Below are 16,425 nucleotides of genomic sequence, written 5' to 3' on the forward strand. Positions count from 1 at the left end.
GAAGAGGGAGGGGAAGGGAGTAACACTGCAGGAGGCAAGGGTGCCTGATTTGGAGGAGAAAGCAGAAGACAGAGGATTTATGATCTAACTGTGTTCTGTTACAACCATACTCACTTTGATTATCTGTCTATCAGTTAATAGGCGCTTGTGTCGACCCACTTTCTCACAGACAAATGCTGCTATGAGCGTTCATTCGTATATACATTTTTGTTTGAACATTATGTTTTTAGATTTCCTGGCTGGAATTGCTCTGTCACATGATAGTTCTGTTTAACCTTTTGGGAACCTGCCAACCTTTTCCTCATTTGCGGTCCCGCCTCATGCTCCCACCAATATCATGCCCGTCCTTCTGGGTGTGCAGTGGCGTCTCATTTTGGTTTTGATTTTAATTCCCCTAGTGACTAGGGAAAGGTTGAGTTGTCTTGTAAGCCTAAGCACACATTAAAATCATATTTGTTATATTTTATGTTTACGTATTGGAGCGGTCACATCGAGAGTGCTTGTCTTCTCATGCGTTTGCTAGACCGTGTCCCTCAGAACTCATGCCTTGGAAACTTAGTACACAAATTCGTATGTTAGAGATGTTTGGAGGTACAGCCTGCAGGAGGTTAGTGGATCATTGTATAAATAGATCAATGCATTGGTAGATGACTAGGTCACTGAGGGGTTTGGTCATCGCTCATGAGCTCCATGTGCATGAACGACTCTAGGATCCTATAAAGTCCTCCCCTGCACCAAGAAGAGCCTCCCCAGATGTACACCCTTAGTCTTGTTTTCCCAGTCTCTGGGACCATAGAAATAAAGTCCTTTTCTTTATAAACTACTCAGTCTCTTCTAGACATGGTGGCTTATACCTGGAATATTGCCTCACTGGAGTTCAAGGCAGTCCTTGGCCATGGGTGAGCTTCTGCCAAGTCTGGGTTGTAACATAATCTGTTTCATAAATAAAATGGTGTTCTGGTTAGTTTGTGTTGCCAGCTTGAGACACCTTAGAGTCATGTTGGGAGAGGGAACCTCAGTTGAAGAATTCCTTAGGTCAGTTTGGCCTGTGGCCATGTCTGGGGGGAACGGTCTTGATTGTTGATTGATGTGAGAGGGCTCAGCCCACTGTGGGCGGTGTCATCCCCCTGGGAGGTAGACCTGGACTGTATAAGAAAACAGGCTGAGCCCAAGCCAGAAAGAGCAAGTCAGTATGTATCCTCTATTGCTCCTGCTTCCCCTTGGTGATCGACAATGAGTTGGCACTGTAGGAAGAAACAAATCCTTCCTCCCCAAGTTATGTATGTATGTATGTATGTATGTGTATGTATGTATATATATACATACGTATATATATATATATATATATATATATATATATATATATATATATATATATATGTCATGAGGTTTACCACAGTAACAAAAAGCAAACTAGGACAAAGCCCTTGGGAGATGGCCCAGTCACTAAAGTGCTTGCCAGGAAAGCATGAGGACCTGAGTCTGAGTCCCTAACACCCATAACAAGTCAGAGTGCTGGATGTCTGTGAGCCTGGTGATGGGATGGCAGATCCAGGCAGGCAGATCCTGGAGCTTCAAGCACCCAGCATTGGAAGCAGTGTCAGCCATTGCTCTGGCCACAGGATGGATGGTGGTCTGCAAGTCAGAGGCAGATCCTCTTGCTAATCTCACGCTATAGCTGTAAATGGAATGGAATAGCCCCCCAGTGGCTCTGCTCCTCTGCCTCTTGCAGAGCTTCTACCCTGAGCTAGGACAGTGGCTCCTTCAAGCCGGCCCCCACGGTCCCCTCAGAATGCAATTAGAATGATCCAGCTGGAGACTGTCAAGTGTCTACTTTCACAAAGAGACAATCTGGGTGTAATTAGGGAGAGGATTCCATTAACCCATTACTCAATCAATTGAAAGGCCCTCTAACCTGAAAATTTGGAAATGCAAATGAAGGCAGACACAGTCAGAGTGATTTTTAATATCTAAGTGTCCAAGGGCCAGATTACAGCTCACTCCACATGCACAGCTAATTCTCTCCAAGCCTTTTCCCAGTAATTACTGTAAAAAGCTTTGAGATACCTTAAGCATAATCACAGTTCCAGGAAAACACATTAGACAGCACATTAATTACATTGGTTGGTGAAAATATGGGGGGCGGGGCAAACAATTCCATAAGGGTTAGGGCTGTGGGACAGCCTGGATGAAATCATATACTTCTGTCTGTAAAAACTGTAAAAGTGGGACATCTGGGAGAACCGCCACCCAAAGCACAGATAGTCTCGGGAGACCGCTACTGACTGATGGTCACGGGGTAGTGGGGTAGGGATGGGGGCGGGGGGCGGGGTCAGCAAAGCCGCTGAGCACTGCCCCGCCCTGCAGGAGCCTCTGTTGTGATGGGGGTGGGGTGAGCCATAAAAAGATTCATGCAGGGGCTGAGGAGATAGTTGGTAAAACACCTGTCTTGCAAGCGTGGGAACTTGAGTTCCCACATAAAAAGCCTGGCTTGGCGGGGTGCTGAAGACAGTTCCCCAGAGCTTTGGGTGCATTAAGAGACCCCATTTAAAAAAAAATATCCACATGAACAAATACACCACAGACACAGACACGAAGCTTCATGGAGTTTTAAGACAAGCCTGGCAAACAACGTTGTCAGGAAGAGAGCCTAAGGACCCACACTATGGCAGGAGAACACCATCTCCTGCAAGTAGTCCTTTGGCTTCCTTCCATATGTGTCTTGAGTCCCCAAACAAACAAACAAGCAAATATAATTTTTTAAAAGGGGAGTTTTGCTATAGTCACACATGAGCCACGTGCTGAAGACTGTCCCTATCAGTAGTCAGAAGTTTTCCCATGATACAACCACTGGAAAAAAATCTTTCATTCTTTTTCCACTTATCAATTCCCATATGTCAATAAAGACTCGGTTGGGGGAGGGGGCGCTCGTGAAGCAGCCAGCCCACCACGTTGAAAGCTCCCTTCCCCAGCATTAGTGACTTACGAAGGAAGTGTGCTGAGCATGAACCACCCTGTGGAAGAAACAAGACCTGCGTCAGCACCAAGCATCCCTGTCTGATCCTGACTTCATCTTCCTCAACAGCCCTCTGAGACGCAGCACGTGACCAGACTCATGATGTCAGTCATAGGTTAGAACACGTGAATCGTAGTGTCTGTGGACAAGAGCCCATTCCTGCCCTCTTAGAGCAAGTGCTTTGTATCTTTAGGTAGTGTTCTCCTCAAAGGGCAGTAGGGTTTTGAATCAAGGAGAGCCTGTCCCTCCAGCCAGGTTTGTAGGTCCAGAAGGGCCAGCCAGGAAGAGTGGAGCAGGGCAGAGCAAAAGGAGCACTCCACTGCCCGGAGCCTCAGAAGCCCCTGCAGGCTGCTGGAACTACAGAGTGAGGACCTTAGGCACAAATCTTCACACTGCCTGAATCACCAGGTGAGGCTAGGATCCTAGAAAAGGAGGCATCTCCCTTGCCTGCCTTCGCGATCATTCAGGTTCCATGGGAAACTCTCCTGTCCATCATGGTGCCTCAGCTTTTTGGGAACTGAGCTGGTGTCTGTGCTGAGACGTGTAAAGTAGGTTGGGAAAAGCAATTACAACAGGTAGGAGGTGTGGACTCTATTTCTGGGTTTGATTATTACCACTGACCGCTGGGACCGGCCATTTAAAGCTCTCTAGTTTAACTTTCGTCTGGAAATGGGGATGGAAGGCATCCTATCTGCTAGATGGAGTGGACCCGTGCCAAGAGGCTTCTTGTATTCCTCTCCAAACCTGATATGTATTGCATTATACCTTTATATCTTTTCTAAAAGATTTATTTATTGTTATATGTAAGTACACTGTAGCTGTCTTCAGATGCACCAGAAGAGGGCATCAGATCTCATTACAGATGGTTGTGAACCATCATGTGGTTGCTGGGATTTGAACTCAGGACCTTTGGAAGAGCAGTCAGTTCTCTTAACCGCTGAGCCATCTCACCAGCCCCCCCCCTTTAAAAGATTTATTTATTTTTATTATATGTAAGTACACTGTAGCTGTCTTCAGACACACCAGAAGAGGGCGTCAGATCTCATTACAGATGGTTGTGAGCCACCATGTGTTTGGTAGGAATTGAACTAAGGACCTTTGGAAGAGCAGTCAGTGCTCTTAACCACTGAGCCATCTCTCCAGCCCCTCATTTTCTTCTGAAAGACAAGACCATAGGGAAGAGCAGAGTGTGAGCCTTGGTATTCATTGAGGTGCATGGATGAGAATATTTACAGTTCTGCTGAAGCAAACTCCTGCATCCTTCTTATGCACAGCCCTGTTTCCTCCCTAACACATGTACACTACCCTGACAGTTATGGTACTTGGTTCCCAGTAGATGAAGTACACAAGTTAGTTTAGACTCAATAGCTTGGCATGATAGCCTTCAAAACAGTATATAGATGGAATCATAGAGAATATAGTCATTTGAACACGGCTTATGTTGTTTAAAATTTTATGAGATTCAGCCAGGTTCATTTTGTTGCTATGTACTGTTCCATTGTATGAACATGTCACAGTTTATATATGCTACTGTTGAGGGTGTAAACGCAGTCCAAGGAAACTGCAGGTGGTACTGTTATTGGCACTTTTGCCTTCGTACACTCTTCGAAAGGAATTCTTGAGTCATTGAGTCAACTTCAAGGGCAAATCCCAGTTATCCAAAGCGGTAGTGTCAATTTACACTCCCACCAACGTGCGAGAGAATTCCCCTTCAGCCACACTGCCCGATGTCAAGTGCTGCCAGGCTTTTAAAAGCTTCATTCAACGGATGGCTAGAATCCCACTGTGACTTCTCTTTGATTAAAAGATTGGATCTATCTATATATATATATATTTTTTTTGGAGCTTTATGATACTCTTGGTTTTCCTATTTTAAAATGTACATCATTGATTTTCCCTCCAAACTTCCTTCCCCCGGTCCATGGCTTCATCCCAGCCCCCACCTCCAGCAGGCACTCACTGGGAACCCACAGGCTACTGCGCACCCAACTATACCACTCTTTGGCATATACCGAAAGAACACTTCATCCCACCACAGAGACACTTGCTCAACTGTTTTCCTTGCTACTCTGTTCATAACAGCTAGAAATCATATACGGCCTAGATGTCTTTCAGCAGAAGAACGGATAAAGAAAACGAGGCACATTTAATCGACGAAGTATTACTCAGCTGTTACAAAAATGAAATATGAAACTTACAGGTCCATGGATAGACTGAGAAAAAAAATCCTGAGTGAGGTAACACAGACTGAGAAAGACAAATATGGTCTGCATTTGCTTACATGTGGGTATTCGCTATTAAGTCAATGATAACCAAGCTACAATACATAGAACCATAGAGCTCAACTATAGAAGAAAGGGGGCTGGGGAGAGAGATAAATCTGTCTAGGAGAGCAGGATAGAATAGATGGACATGGATGGGGGCTAGGAGGGGGGGATCAAGTGAGAAGGGGGAGGGGAGATAGGGAGGAGAGGGAATATGGGAATAATAAAATTAATTAAGGGCTATTTGAGGGATAGTATGGGAACCCAATACAGTGGAAGCTTCCATGCACACGCATGTGTGTGTGTGTGTGTGAGATCTAAATAAAACTGTCAAATAACAAGGGAGATAGAGCCCCAGTGGCCATCTCTCATCATTAAATGAAGCTATGAAGCTTCCAGTGCTGGGATTTGGTTACATCCAGTTGAGCTGCTAGCCAAAGGGGTTCCATGAAAATCCCCAAACAATCCAAGCTTATAGGTTGCTCTTCACAAACTGACAGCAAGGCCCCACTGCTGAAGACAATACCCACCCAACTCACTGAACACCGAGAAGTCAAGCTGGTGCCCACACAGAGCCTTCTCTACTACATTCTAGAGTCTTTGGTACAGGAAGATACTCTGCATGCTACCAAAGGAGAAACCCAAACACAAACCCTTTGATCTACAGTGATGTCCTGCCTGAAAGACATGTCACTGCAATGGTGGTACAAAGTTTATGGGAGCAACCAACCAACATCTGATTTGTCTGAAGGCACGCTCCACAGGATGGAAACCCATACCTGGCGCTGCATGGGTGACAGAGAACCTGAGACTAAATAGCCCAGGGGCCTAGGGTAAAACCAAATAATACTGGTCTTAAAAGAGTAGCAATAAAACGACTCCTAATGACATTCTGCTATGCTTATAGATCAGTGCCTTTCTTAGCCGTCATCAGAGAAGCTGCCTCCTGAAGATGGGAACAAACACGGAGACCACAGCCAAACAGTGTGCAGAGTGTGAGAGACCTTGGAATGCTCAGTCCTAAATAGGATGCATCCATCTGATCTCTCCCCTCTGGGCTCAGGGAACCCTGAGGAAAAGGAGGCAGAAAAAGTGTAAGAGCCAGAGGGGACGGAGGACACCAAGAAGACAAAGCCCCTTAAACCAACATGATAGATGCACACATGAAGGCCCAGAGACCGAGGCAGCATGCACAGGGCTGCACACGGTCTGTACCAGTGGGGGTCCCACAGCTGGAAGGAGAAGTGGGCTCATGCCCCACCCCTAACCCAGAAGCAATCTCTAATTAATAACCACAAGCAAATGAAAATTTAGTTTCCTTCAAGGGATGGCCAACAGGAAACGGACGCAATGGCCTCGTTGGAGGTTCCTTATCTCACAAAGTAGTATAAGAGCTTTTCTTTCTTTCTTTTTGTTTTTTTGTTTTTAGTATTTTTATTTTGTTATTTCATTTTATTTATATATTTTTTTCTTCTCTCTTTTTACCCTATAGGTCCTATGTGCATACATTATGGCTTCCAGCCTAGTGTGTTGATGGATTCTTGAGTCTGTGAAAGAGTGGGTCTCTGGCTCTTGGACCATCTCTTGGGCTCTTTCCTTCCATTTGTTTTGTCCAACTCCAATGTGTCACTTTTGTTTCATTATATTTTATTATTCTCCCTTAGAAGCCCAGTTGTTTTCTGTGTTTGTTGGTTTTTCCAGATAGGGTTTCTCTGGCTAGCTCTGGCTGTCCTAATATTCACTCTGTAGACCAAGCTGGCCTGGAACTCACAGAGATCAACCTGCCTCTGCCAGCCTCTGCAGTGCTGGGATCGATCAGAGGCACTTGCTAAAGTGGCCCGAGGTCCTTTTGTTTTCTAATGAGAGATAGAAGGGGGTGGATCCAGATGGGAGGGAAGGTCAGAGGATCTGGGAGGATGAGAGGGAGGGGAATCAGGATATATCTGCTTCCTGTTTATAAGGGCTCCTTCTTGGATCAATATGCACAGACACTGCCTCCTCCTTGCTGTGGCTCATCTGGCCACATCTGTACCAGCATCTTTTGAAGAGGAGAGATCTTCATGTAGAACAATCTTTTACAGTTAGGACTAGTTTGTAGTTTATGAAAATTTTCTACCCTAAGATCACAAAAGCAGTCTCCTAAATTATCTTTTAAAGTCTTTATTGATAGTCTTTAATTTGTAGGACTCCAAATGCTGAGAATTTCCCGATAAGTCTGAAATTTTATTTTCGTCAAGCAATATGGGAACTGCCGTGGAAAATTCTTACTAGAAATATCTAGCTACCTTTAGATGTTTCATACAATATATTCCATTGGTTCAATTCCCCAATCCTTATACCAACACTGTACTGCCTTAATTATCATAGCTAGCTTCACAGAAAATATTTTTAAAATTACTTTTCTGGATTTACTTATTTTATGCATCTATTTTTGCCTGTATGTATGTCTGCGCACCACATGCATGCAGTACCTGTAGATACCAGAAGAGGGCGTCAGAGCCCCTGAAACTCGAGTTATGTATGGTTGTCAGTGCTTTTAAGCACTGAGCCATCTCTCCAACCCCGACCGGCTAGTAGATCTTACTCTCTTCTAGGAGAAGTCCTCTTAATTTTTTTGAGTATGAGACTCAAACCTGGAGCCTTGGGTATGCTAAGCAAGCATTTTATCACCACACTACACACCTATCCCTTATCTTGTTCTTTTATGAATGCCTTAGGAAAAAAAAAATACCTTTTACATTACATACAAAGTTTAGAACCCAGATTATAATACCTCATGAGAAAGTCTTGTGGCTTCAGTTGAGTTTGTGCTGAACTTACTAACTTAGGACATTTTTATATTTTTACAATATTGGCTTCCAAATCCATGAACACAGTATAATGTCCCCTTTTCTTTTCTTTTTATTTATGCCTTTAAAAAAATCTCTTACTCAAGTTTTTACAGTTATCTTCATGACATCTTGTAATAAACCGTGTGGGGTAGCCATTATCCTTGGGACTGTCCCAGTGCTCTGTGATGCCACCAGTTATCCAAGTCTCTGCCCACCCTGCCTGCAAGCTTAAGTCAGTGACTCCAGAACAACAAAGAACTTTCCTCTAAGCCTTTCCCAGCCCTCCCCCCCCCCGCCCCCCGGCTGCTCCTACTTCTTTTCTGAACAAACCCATGTAGCCACCACACACCCCTGTGCCATCTCAGCAGTGAACACAAGTCCACAGCAGCCCTTGCGCTCCCTGGCAGGGGACCTTCTTGAGGAGGTGGTGTTGGCTGGAGAGACCTCCCCTTGCGACTCTTCACAGTTGTGTATCTCAGGGTAATGCCTCAGCTCTAGGCGGGCCAGGTAAATGACAAAGAAAGTGTCTCAGTCTCCAGGTTTATTGATGTCAATGACATCCTGTCTGGTTTACAACCTGGCTAATTTTATGCCAACCTAACATAAGCTGGAGTTATTTGGGAAGAAGAAATCACAGTACAGAAAATATTCCCACCAGACTGGCCTGTGAGGCATTTTCTTGACTGGTGGTTGATGTGGGAGCACATGGTCTACCTTGGTGGTCCTGAGTGCTATAAGAAAACAAGCTGGGCCAGCCATGGGGAGCAAGCAGTAAGCAGCACCCCTTCACGACCTCTGCTTCAGTTCCTGCCTCCGGAATCCTGCCTTTGAGTTCCTGTGCTGACTACCCTCCATCATGGACCATAAATTGTAAACTAAAATAACCCCTTTCTCCCACAAGTTGTTTTTGGTCGTAGTGTTTTGTCATAGCAGTAGAAACTTAAACTAAGACACTGAAGTCTAGGAATGCCTGTGAGAAGTATTGGGGCCAAGGAGGTTACAGTGGACACTGACGAATGTTACCTCTCTTCTTGCAAAGTATGTTTCCCATAAACAGAGTAACATATTATCTAGGCCTTTAGATAAAGGAGTTAATTTAGGCATATCATATCTTCTCTCAGTCTGAGATTGCTCATTTGGGATAACACTTTTCCTGGCAGATAGTATAGATCAGCTGACTTAGCATCTGTCTTAACCATATTTTCTCCTACCTTACTCTAAAACAAAATATAACAAGTGAGGTTCTTTGTGTTGTGGGGGTGACTGGTGTGTAGGGCAAGCACTTGCCTGTGTGTGCAAGTGGGGGCCACGGGTCAACAGCAGCTGTCCTTCTCTTCTCTTCTCTTCTCTTCTCTTCTCTTCTCTTCTCTTCTCTTCTCTTCTCTTCTCTTCTCTTCTCTTCTCTTCTCTTCTCTTCTCTTCTCTTCTCTTCTCTTCTCTTCCTCCCCTCCTCTCCTCTCCTCTTTTTTTTTCTTTTTTCTTTTTTTGGAGAGAGGCTCTCTCTGACCTTAGAACTTAGCATTTCAGCTATCCTGGCTGACCAGAAAGTCCCTGGGGTTACAGTGAGCTACCACTCCCTCCTCCTCTGTGGTGCTAAGGATCTGAACTCCGCTCCTCACGCACAGCAGGTGCCTCACTCCATAAGCCCACAGTGAAGTTCCTACATCCCCACTCCACCCTAGAGAGATGGAGCCAAGGGAGGCCCTAGCTCAGACAAAGAGACCAGACATTAGATCACAAGCGACCGTCCTTTTCTGAGTACAAAGACAATGGATGGAAGGGTCCAGACTAGAGCTCTCAACTGTTTCCCTGTTGTCTCTCTCAACCTCCGTTCTGTCTACAACTTGGTTGGATTGCCTAGAGGTATAGAATCTATCCTACTCAATTTAAGGAACGCACACACACACACACACACACACACACACACACACACACACACAAGCTGACTAGCTACAAAAAGCACAGTTCTTCATAGTGGCTTCAATCAACTGTACAGTCCTGAATTTTCCAACATGAACATTTGTTTTTAATGGAAAAAGAAACTCCTTACTCTTATTCTTTTGTTTGTTTGTTTCCTTTTTCAGCACTGAGGATTATAATCCAAGCCCCCATTCTTTAAGTGTTAGCAGCATCTAATGCTATAAACAAAAGCATTCCCTGGGATTGGGGATGTGGCGGAGATTCAATACCTAGAATTCTACAAACGATGTGTCATGGTGAATATCTGTAATCCAGGCACCCCAGAGGTATAGGCAGGAGGATTAGAAATCCAAGGTCATTATATGGTATTATAATGAGTTGAAAGCCATATTGGGATAAACAAGACCTTATCTCATAGATGGATAGATGGATAGATGGATAGATGGATAGATGGATAGATGGATAGATGGATAGATAGATAGATAGATAGATAGATAGATAGATAGATACTATCCCTAATACACTACACTAGGCTTGTAACCAGAAAGACATTAGTTTCAAAGTCCCATTAAGCTTAGTGTTTGGTCATCATTTTTAATAAATAGCATAAATGATTACAGACCTCTGCCATGAGTTCATGCACGCACAAAGTCTAGGAACTACTGAAGATAAGACCCAAGAAAGTGGTGAACTGGGCTCACTGAGTGGGCTCCATACAGACTAGGTTGAACTAAGCCATGCTAGATATTCAGGGGCTCTAACAGTATGCACACAGCAATCTGTTCAGTGCGGACCGAAAAAACTGCTCCAACCGTTTCACATAGATATGGACTTAATACAAAGACCAAGGTAGGTTGTTAGACTCTGTAGTGTGGAAGTAAGGGTTCTGGTATCAAGCTAATGACTAAATGACCACATCACTAAAGCCATCACACCCAGTCACTGCTATCATCTCCACAGACACCATGATTGGCCCTCATCCTGCAAAACTCCATCTGCAGCCTGACTTCTGACATTCTCAACCGTGATTATGAGATACAGCAGCGAGGCAACCTCCCCTCACAGCTCATTTTCAAATAACACTCGATTGAGTGCACGGGTTTGGTGAAAGCTGACTTGAAGACAGCAGTCTTCACACAAAGGAATATGAGGAAACCCCACTTCTAATGTCCTTAGCTAGAAAAAAGAAGCAATGCAGAGAGGAGAGCTGGGTGGGGGCGGGCATGAAGATGTCTGCAATTCAGACACTTGCAGTGGTGTTTTTTTTTTTTCCCCAGTGAGGAAAGGGAACCAACAAATGAATATTTTCTAATTCCTGATGGCTTTGCAAGAATCAGTTCTGACAGGCAAGCTGACAGCTCGTGGGGGAAGGAGAAAGGCAGACCACATGTCCACATGCGTCTCATTGTCTGAAAGAGACAGAGGCAGATACGGATGATCTGGAGAAAGTCACACTAACTGGGCGGAGGTGAAAGTCGGATGTCTTCAACTGATCCCCACCTCAGTGTTTGGGTCTCACTGAGTCTGGAGCTGAAAGATTCAGCAAGATTAGGTAGCCAGTGAACTCCAGGAACCCTCCTGTCTCTCCCTCCTCAATGCCAAGATTATAGGCATGTCCCCCACTCTAACACACACCCAGTTTTTTTTTTTAAAAAAAGGGTGCTAGGGACCCAAACTTATACATGTGTGACAAGCAGCTTGCCAGTCCCATAATTTAAAAGTAGTTGTCAAAAATAGCAAAACAACAAGGCTAGAAGGTGAGTATGCCTAATCTAACTGAAACCCATCTAACTTTCAAGGGGAACATTTAATAGAAATAATTACATAACATCACGGATGCAATATCAAGAACAAGTAGATGATGTAAGGATGGCAGTTATCATTACACTAATAAGTAAAATCATTGCTATTCTAGGAGATTGGGTTTTTTTGTAGAAAACAAGGTCTCTCTAACACTTATATGGAATAGTGACGTATCAGAAACAGCTAAGACCCCCTGAGCAGCATCACAGTGTGAGGCAAGAACAAGTGCCTTCGGGTGGAGGGGAGGAGGCTGCGAGACAGTCACTGATCCATCTGCTAAGGATTAAGGGATGGTGTGATGGCTCAGTGGGCAAATGTGTTTGCCAAGGTAGCCCGAGTTCAATCCTGACAACCCATATAAAGAGCCAGAGGTGGTGGTCCGGTCTCTGATCCCGGTGCTCCCATGGGGAGACTGGGAGGGGAGAGAGACCTCAGAAGCTCACAGGCCTCAAGTATACAATGTAGCAGGAACCACAACAAAGGCTCTGCCTCAAGACAGAAAGTGAGAATAAGTTGCCCTTTGACACATGGTCAGTGGTCTGCTCACCCCGGCCCAGTAATAAACCAAATAAAATTAATTAACATTTAAAACAGAACTATTCATTTAAAAACATTATACCTAAAGCTTATTCATCACAAAATTAATTCCAGATAGGATAAAGAACTAATTGTGAAAGTCAAAACATTTTAAAACTTTAGAGGAGAACAAAAGAGAATCTTGTATCACCCTGCCGTAGGAAAGTGTGTCTTAGACTCAAGGGAACAGACTCAGTGATAACGTTTAAAATAGATAAGTTCAACCACACTAAAGATAAAAAACATTCATGCATAAAATACATCACAATTAATAAATCAAGTTATTGCCTGTGACCATGCAGTCTATGAAGAATCAGTGTAAGGAATATATAAAGAATTTCTGTGACTCATGAAGGAAAGGAGCAACAGTCAAAAGGAGATGTGGTGGTTTGAGGAAGAATGGCCTGCATGGGCTCATAGACCTGAATGCTTGGTCACCAGGGAGCAGCAGTACTTGGGAGGCATCAGAAGGCATGGCCTTGTTGGAGGAAGTGTGTCACTAGGGGTGGGCTTTAAGGTTTTAGAAGCCCAAGCCAGTCCCAGTGTCTCTCTTCCTGCAGATCCGAATATAGAACTTTTAGGTCCTTCTCTAACACTATGTTTACCTGCAGGCCATCATGGCGATAATGGACTAAGCCTCTGAAATGGCAAGCAAGCTTCAATACAACGCTCTCTTTTTATAAGAGATGTGGTCATGGTGTCTCCTTGCAGCCATAGACATCTGACTAAGACAGGGGATGAGGAAGTCAAACAGGGAGTTCACAGAGAAGTAAAATTCAAGTGGTTAGTAAAAAGAGGAAAGTTCATGATAATCAAAATTAAGGGAGCACAGACAGGCAGAAAAATCAGAACAAGTGTGGCAGGGAGTCTCATATAACCACTGTTAGAAAAGCGGCTAAACATAATGTGTACATACCTTAGAAATCAACAATTATTATTCTATTAGCAACTAAATAGATTCTCATATCCGTGCTTGGAAAAGCAGGTACACAAACTGTCATTTGTGGGGCTGGAGAGATGGCTTAACAGTGAAGAGCACTTGCGGTCCTCGCAGAGGACCTTGATTCCATTCCCAGCATCCACACTGGGTAACTGACAAATGTCTGTAAGCAGCTCCAGAGGATCTGATGCCCTCTTCTGACCTCTGCTGGCACACTGGCATGTATGTGCACACACACACACACACACACACACACACACACAAATAAAACTTAATAAAAAATCTTCAAGAATTGTCATTTTATTGTGGGTTGTAGCAGAGGATCAATGACTACATCAAGATCAGCATCTTAAAGCACATGATGATGAAAGACAGCTGTAAAGCACGTAAGCATGATGTGATCTGTATAAAGTTTAAATATGTGTACCATGGTGCTCTCTGCTGTTTGTAGATACATATACATGTGGAGCTCAGGCAGGAGAGACAAACACTACATTCTAGAGCTTAATTATCTCTGAGGACAAGGGGTAGAGACAGAAATCAAAGACAGGCTCACATGAACTAGATCTGCATTTTATTTAGTTTATAAGAAAAACATGAAAGGTCTAGCAAGACAGCCCAGCAGTTAAGAGCTGTGGTTGCTTTTGCAGGAGACCCAGGTTCAAGTCCCAACACCCACATGGCAGCTTACAGCTACCTATAACTTCAGTTACAGAGGGTCTGATATTCTCTTCTGGCCTCTATTGACACTGAACACACATGGTGCAGGCAAAACATCCATGCACATAAAATAAAAATAAATAAATCTTTCTTTAAAAAAAGAGAGATAGGTCTGAAGTAAGCAAGGCAACATGTTATTCTTGGAGGGACTAGTAGGTACACGGGTGTTTGATTTTTTAAAAAATATATATACTTCTTTCAGTCCTTAAACTACCTCTTGACTTTCGGTTAGGATTGAGATTGTGAAAGGAAGGAAGAAGGAAGGGAAGGAAGGAGGTCAGGCTTCTATCTCAAGAACTCACTTATCACAGGCAGGCTTCTTTGTAGAAGGGAGGGCAGAAGAGAAGCGTCCTGATCTACGTTCCATGCTATTTGCTGAGGCACAACTAGAATCTGGGAAATGTAACCTTTACTTCAGATCCAAAAAATATCAACCCAGTGTGTTTGTGTGTATATGCGTGTGCGTGTGTCTATGTGTGTGTGTCTGTGTGTGTGTGTCTGTGTGTGTGTGTGACTGTGTGTCTCTGTGTGTGTGTGTTTGTGTCTGTGTGTATGTGTCTGTGTGTGTACACACATTCACATGAAAGCAAATCTCAGGTTTTTTTCTTCAGGAGTCATTCACATTGCTTCTTTGAGCCAGCCTCTCACTGGCCTGGCCCTTGCTGAGTAGGCTGGGCTGGCTGGGCAGCGAGGCTCATAGATCCATCTGTCTCCATCCTCCACCATGGGGGCTACACATACATCACACCGAGCTCTTTATATGGACTCTAGGTATCAGAGCTCTCCCCGGCCTGATATCGTAACATTTTTATAGAACTGATTGATCACAAAGGTCCTTGCACTGGGGGGTCCAGACCCCTTGGATGTCCTGTCTTTCTCTCTAACTCTCTAGGGAACATCTCTGTCCTCACTTGCCATGCCTCCCCTTGTCCCACAACCTTTCTGTCCTTGTCCATTTCATTATTTTAAACTTTATATTATGAAACACCTGAGACATAAAATATAGAAAGAATGGTTAAAGGAACTCCCATAAATCATCATTCGTTTTAACAATTATGAATATTAAATACTTGCCAATCTGATCTCATAAATCTCCCTGTCGCTTTTTTGCTGCAGTGTTATAAAGCAAGTCCCAGACATCATTTTATTTCAACCATAAATACTTCAGTGTTAGCAGATGACTTTTAAAAATGGCCACAACACCATTATCACACCTAAGAAAATGAATAACAACCCCACAATATCTTCTAATACAATAATCCAGGCTGGCTTTTAAACCTGAGCTAAACCCCAGGCCTGTTACCAACAAGCCCTGGCCTAACTCTGCTCTGTGACTAATGACACTCCAGCCCCACAGAATTGCTTCTCTGCTCTTCTTACCCTCAGGCCGTCCAAAAAAAGGTGTCTCTGTCCGAATGCTGAGTAGACATTAGAGCTGTGCAGCTCCTGGGGCCCTCAGCCCCGCGCCTGTGGATGTTAGCAGCAGAACACTTAAGTAGAGAAAGACAAATTAATTAACTTGTCAAACCTTTCAGAGAATGTGAACGCAGTATTTTCTTGCATAATGAAGTGTCTGCCCAAGTAGTGTCAAAAGACCATTTCTTTGCTTCTCTTTATATTCTAGTTCATGGTTTTTGGAGATATCCGTGGTTTAACAGGGTGCAGTCGTATGTGCTGACTGGGAAATGTTTTACAAAACCAAACAATTCATGTTACTCTCTAACATGCCGCCAGATGTCAACAACGCATGATTCTGATTCTTATACTGGCAACCACTGTACACTGGCAATTGGTATCAAACTATGTGTGTGTCTGTGTGTATGTGGGTACACACACTGATGTGTGGAGGTCAGAGGGTGTCTCTCTCCACTTTATATTTTAGGACAAGATTTTTCAGGGAGCCCAGAGCGCTTTGGCTGATTAGCAAGCTTCAGGGGTCCTGTCTCTGCCTCCCTAATGCTGGGAGTACAGTTACATGCTGTGTGCCCAGCTTCTTACATGGTAACTGTGGATGGAGCTGAACTCAGGTTCTCTTGGTTGCAAGGCAAGCATTTTACCAACTGAGCAAACTTCTCAGCCCCAAATTGTGATTGTTTTTAATAAGACTATTTCAAGCCGGGCGTGGTGGTGCACGCCTTTAATCCCAGCACTCGGGAGCCAGAGGCAGGCGGATTTCTGAGTTCGAGGCCAGCCTGGGCTACAGAGTGAGTTCCAGGACAGCCACGACTACACAGAGAAACCCTGTCTCGAAAAACAAAAAAACAAACAAACAAACAAAAGACTATTTCAAATATAACTAAAAATTTTTTTAAACTTTTAGCATTAGCTACATAATTTGCATTTAAACCTTTGATA

The sequence above is a fragment of the Mus caroli genome, chromosome 9, assembly GCF_900094665.2.
Source record: "Mus caroli chromosome 9, CAROLI_EIJ_v1.1, whole genome shotgun sequence".
Classification (NCBI taxonomy): Eukaryota; Metazoa; Chordata; class Mammalia; order Rodentia; family Muridae; genus Mus; species Mus caroli.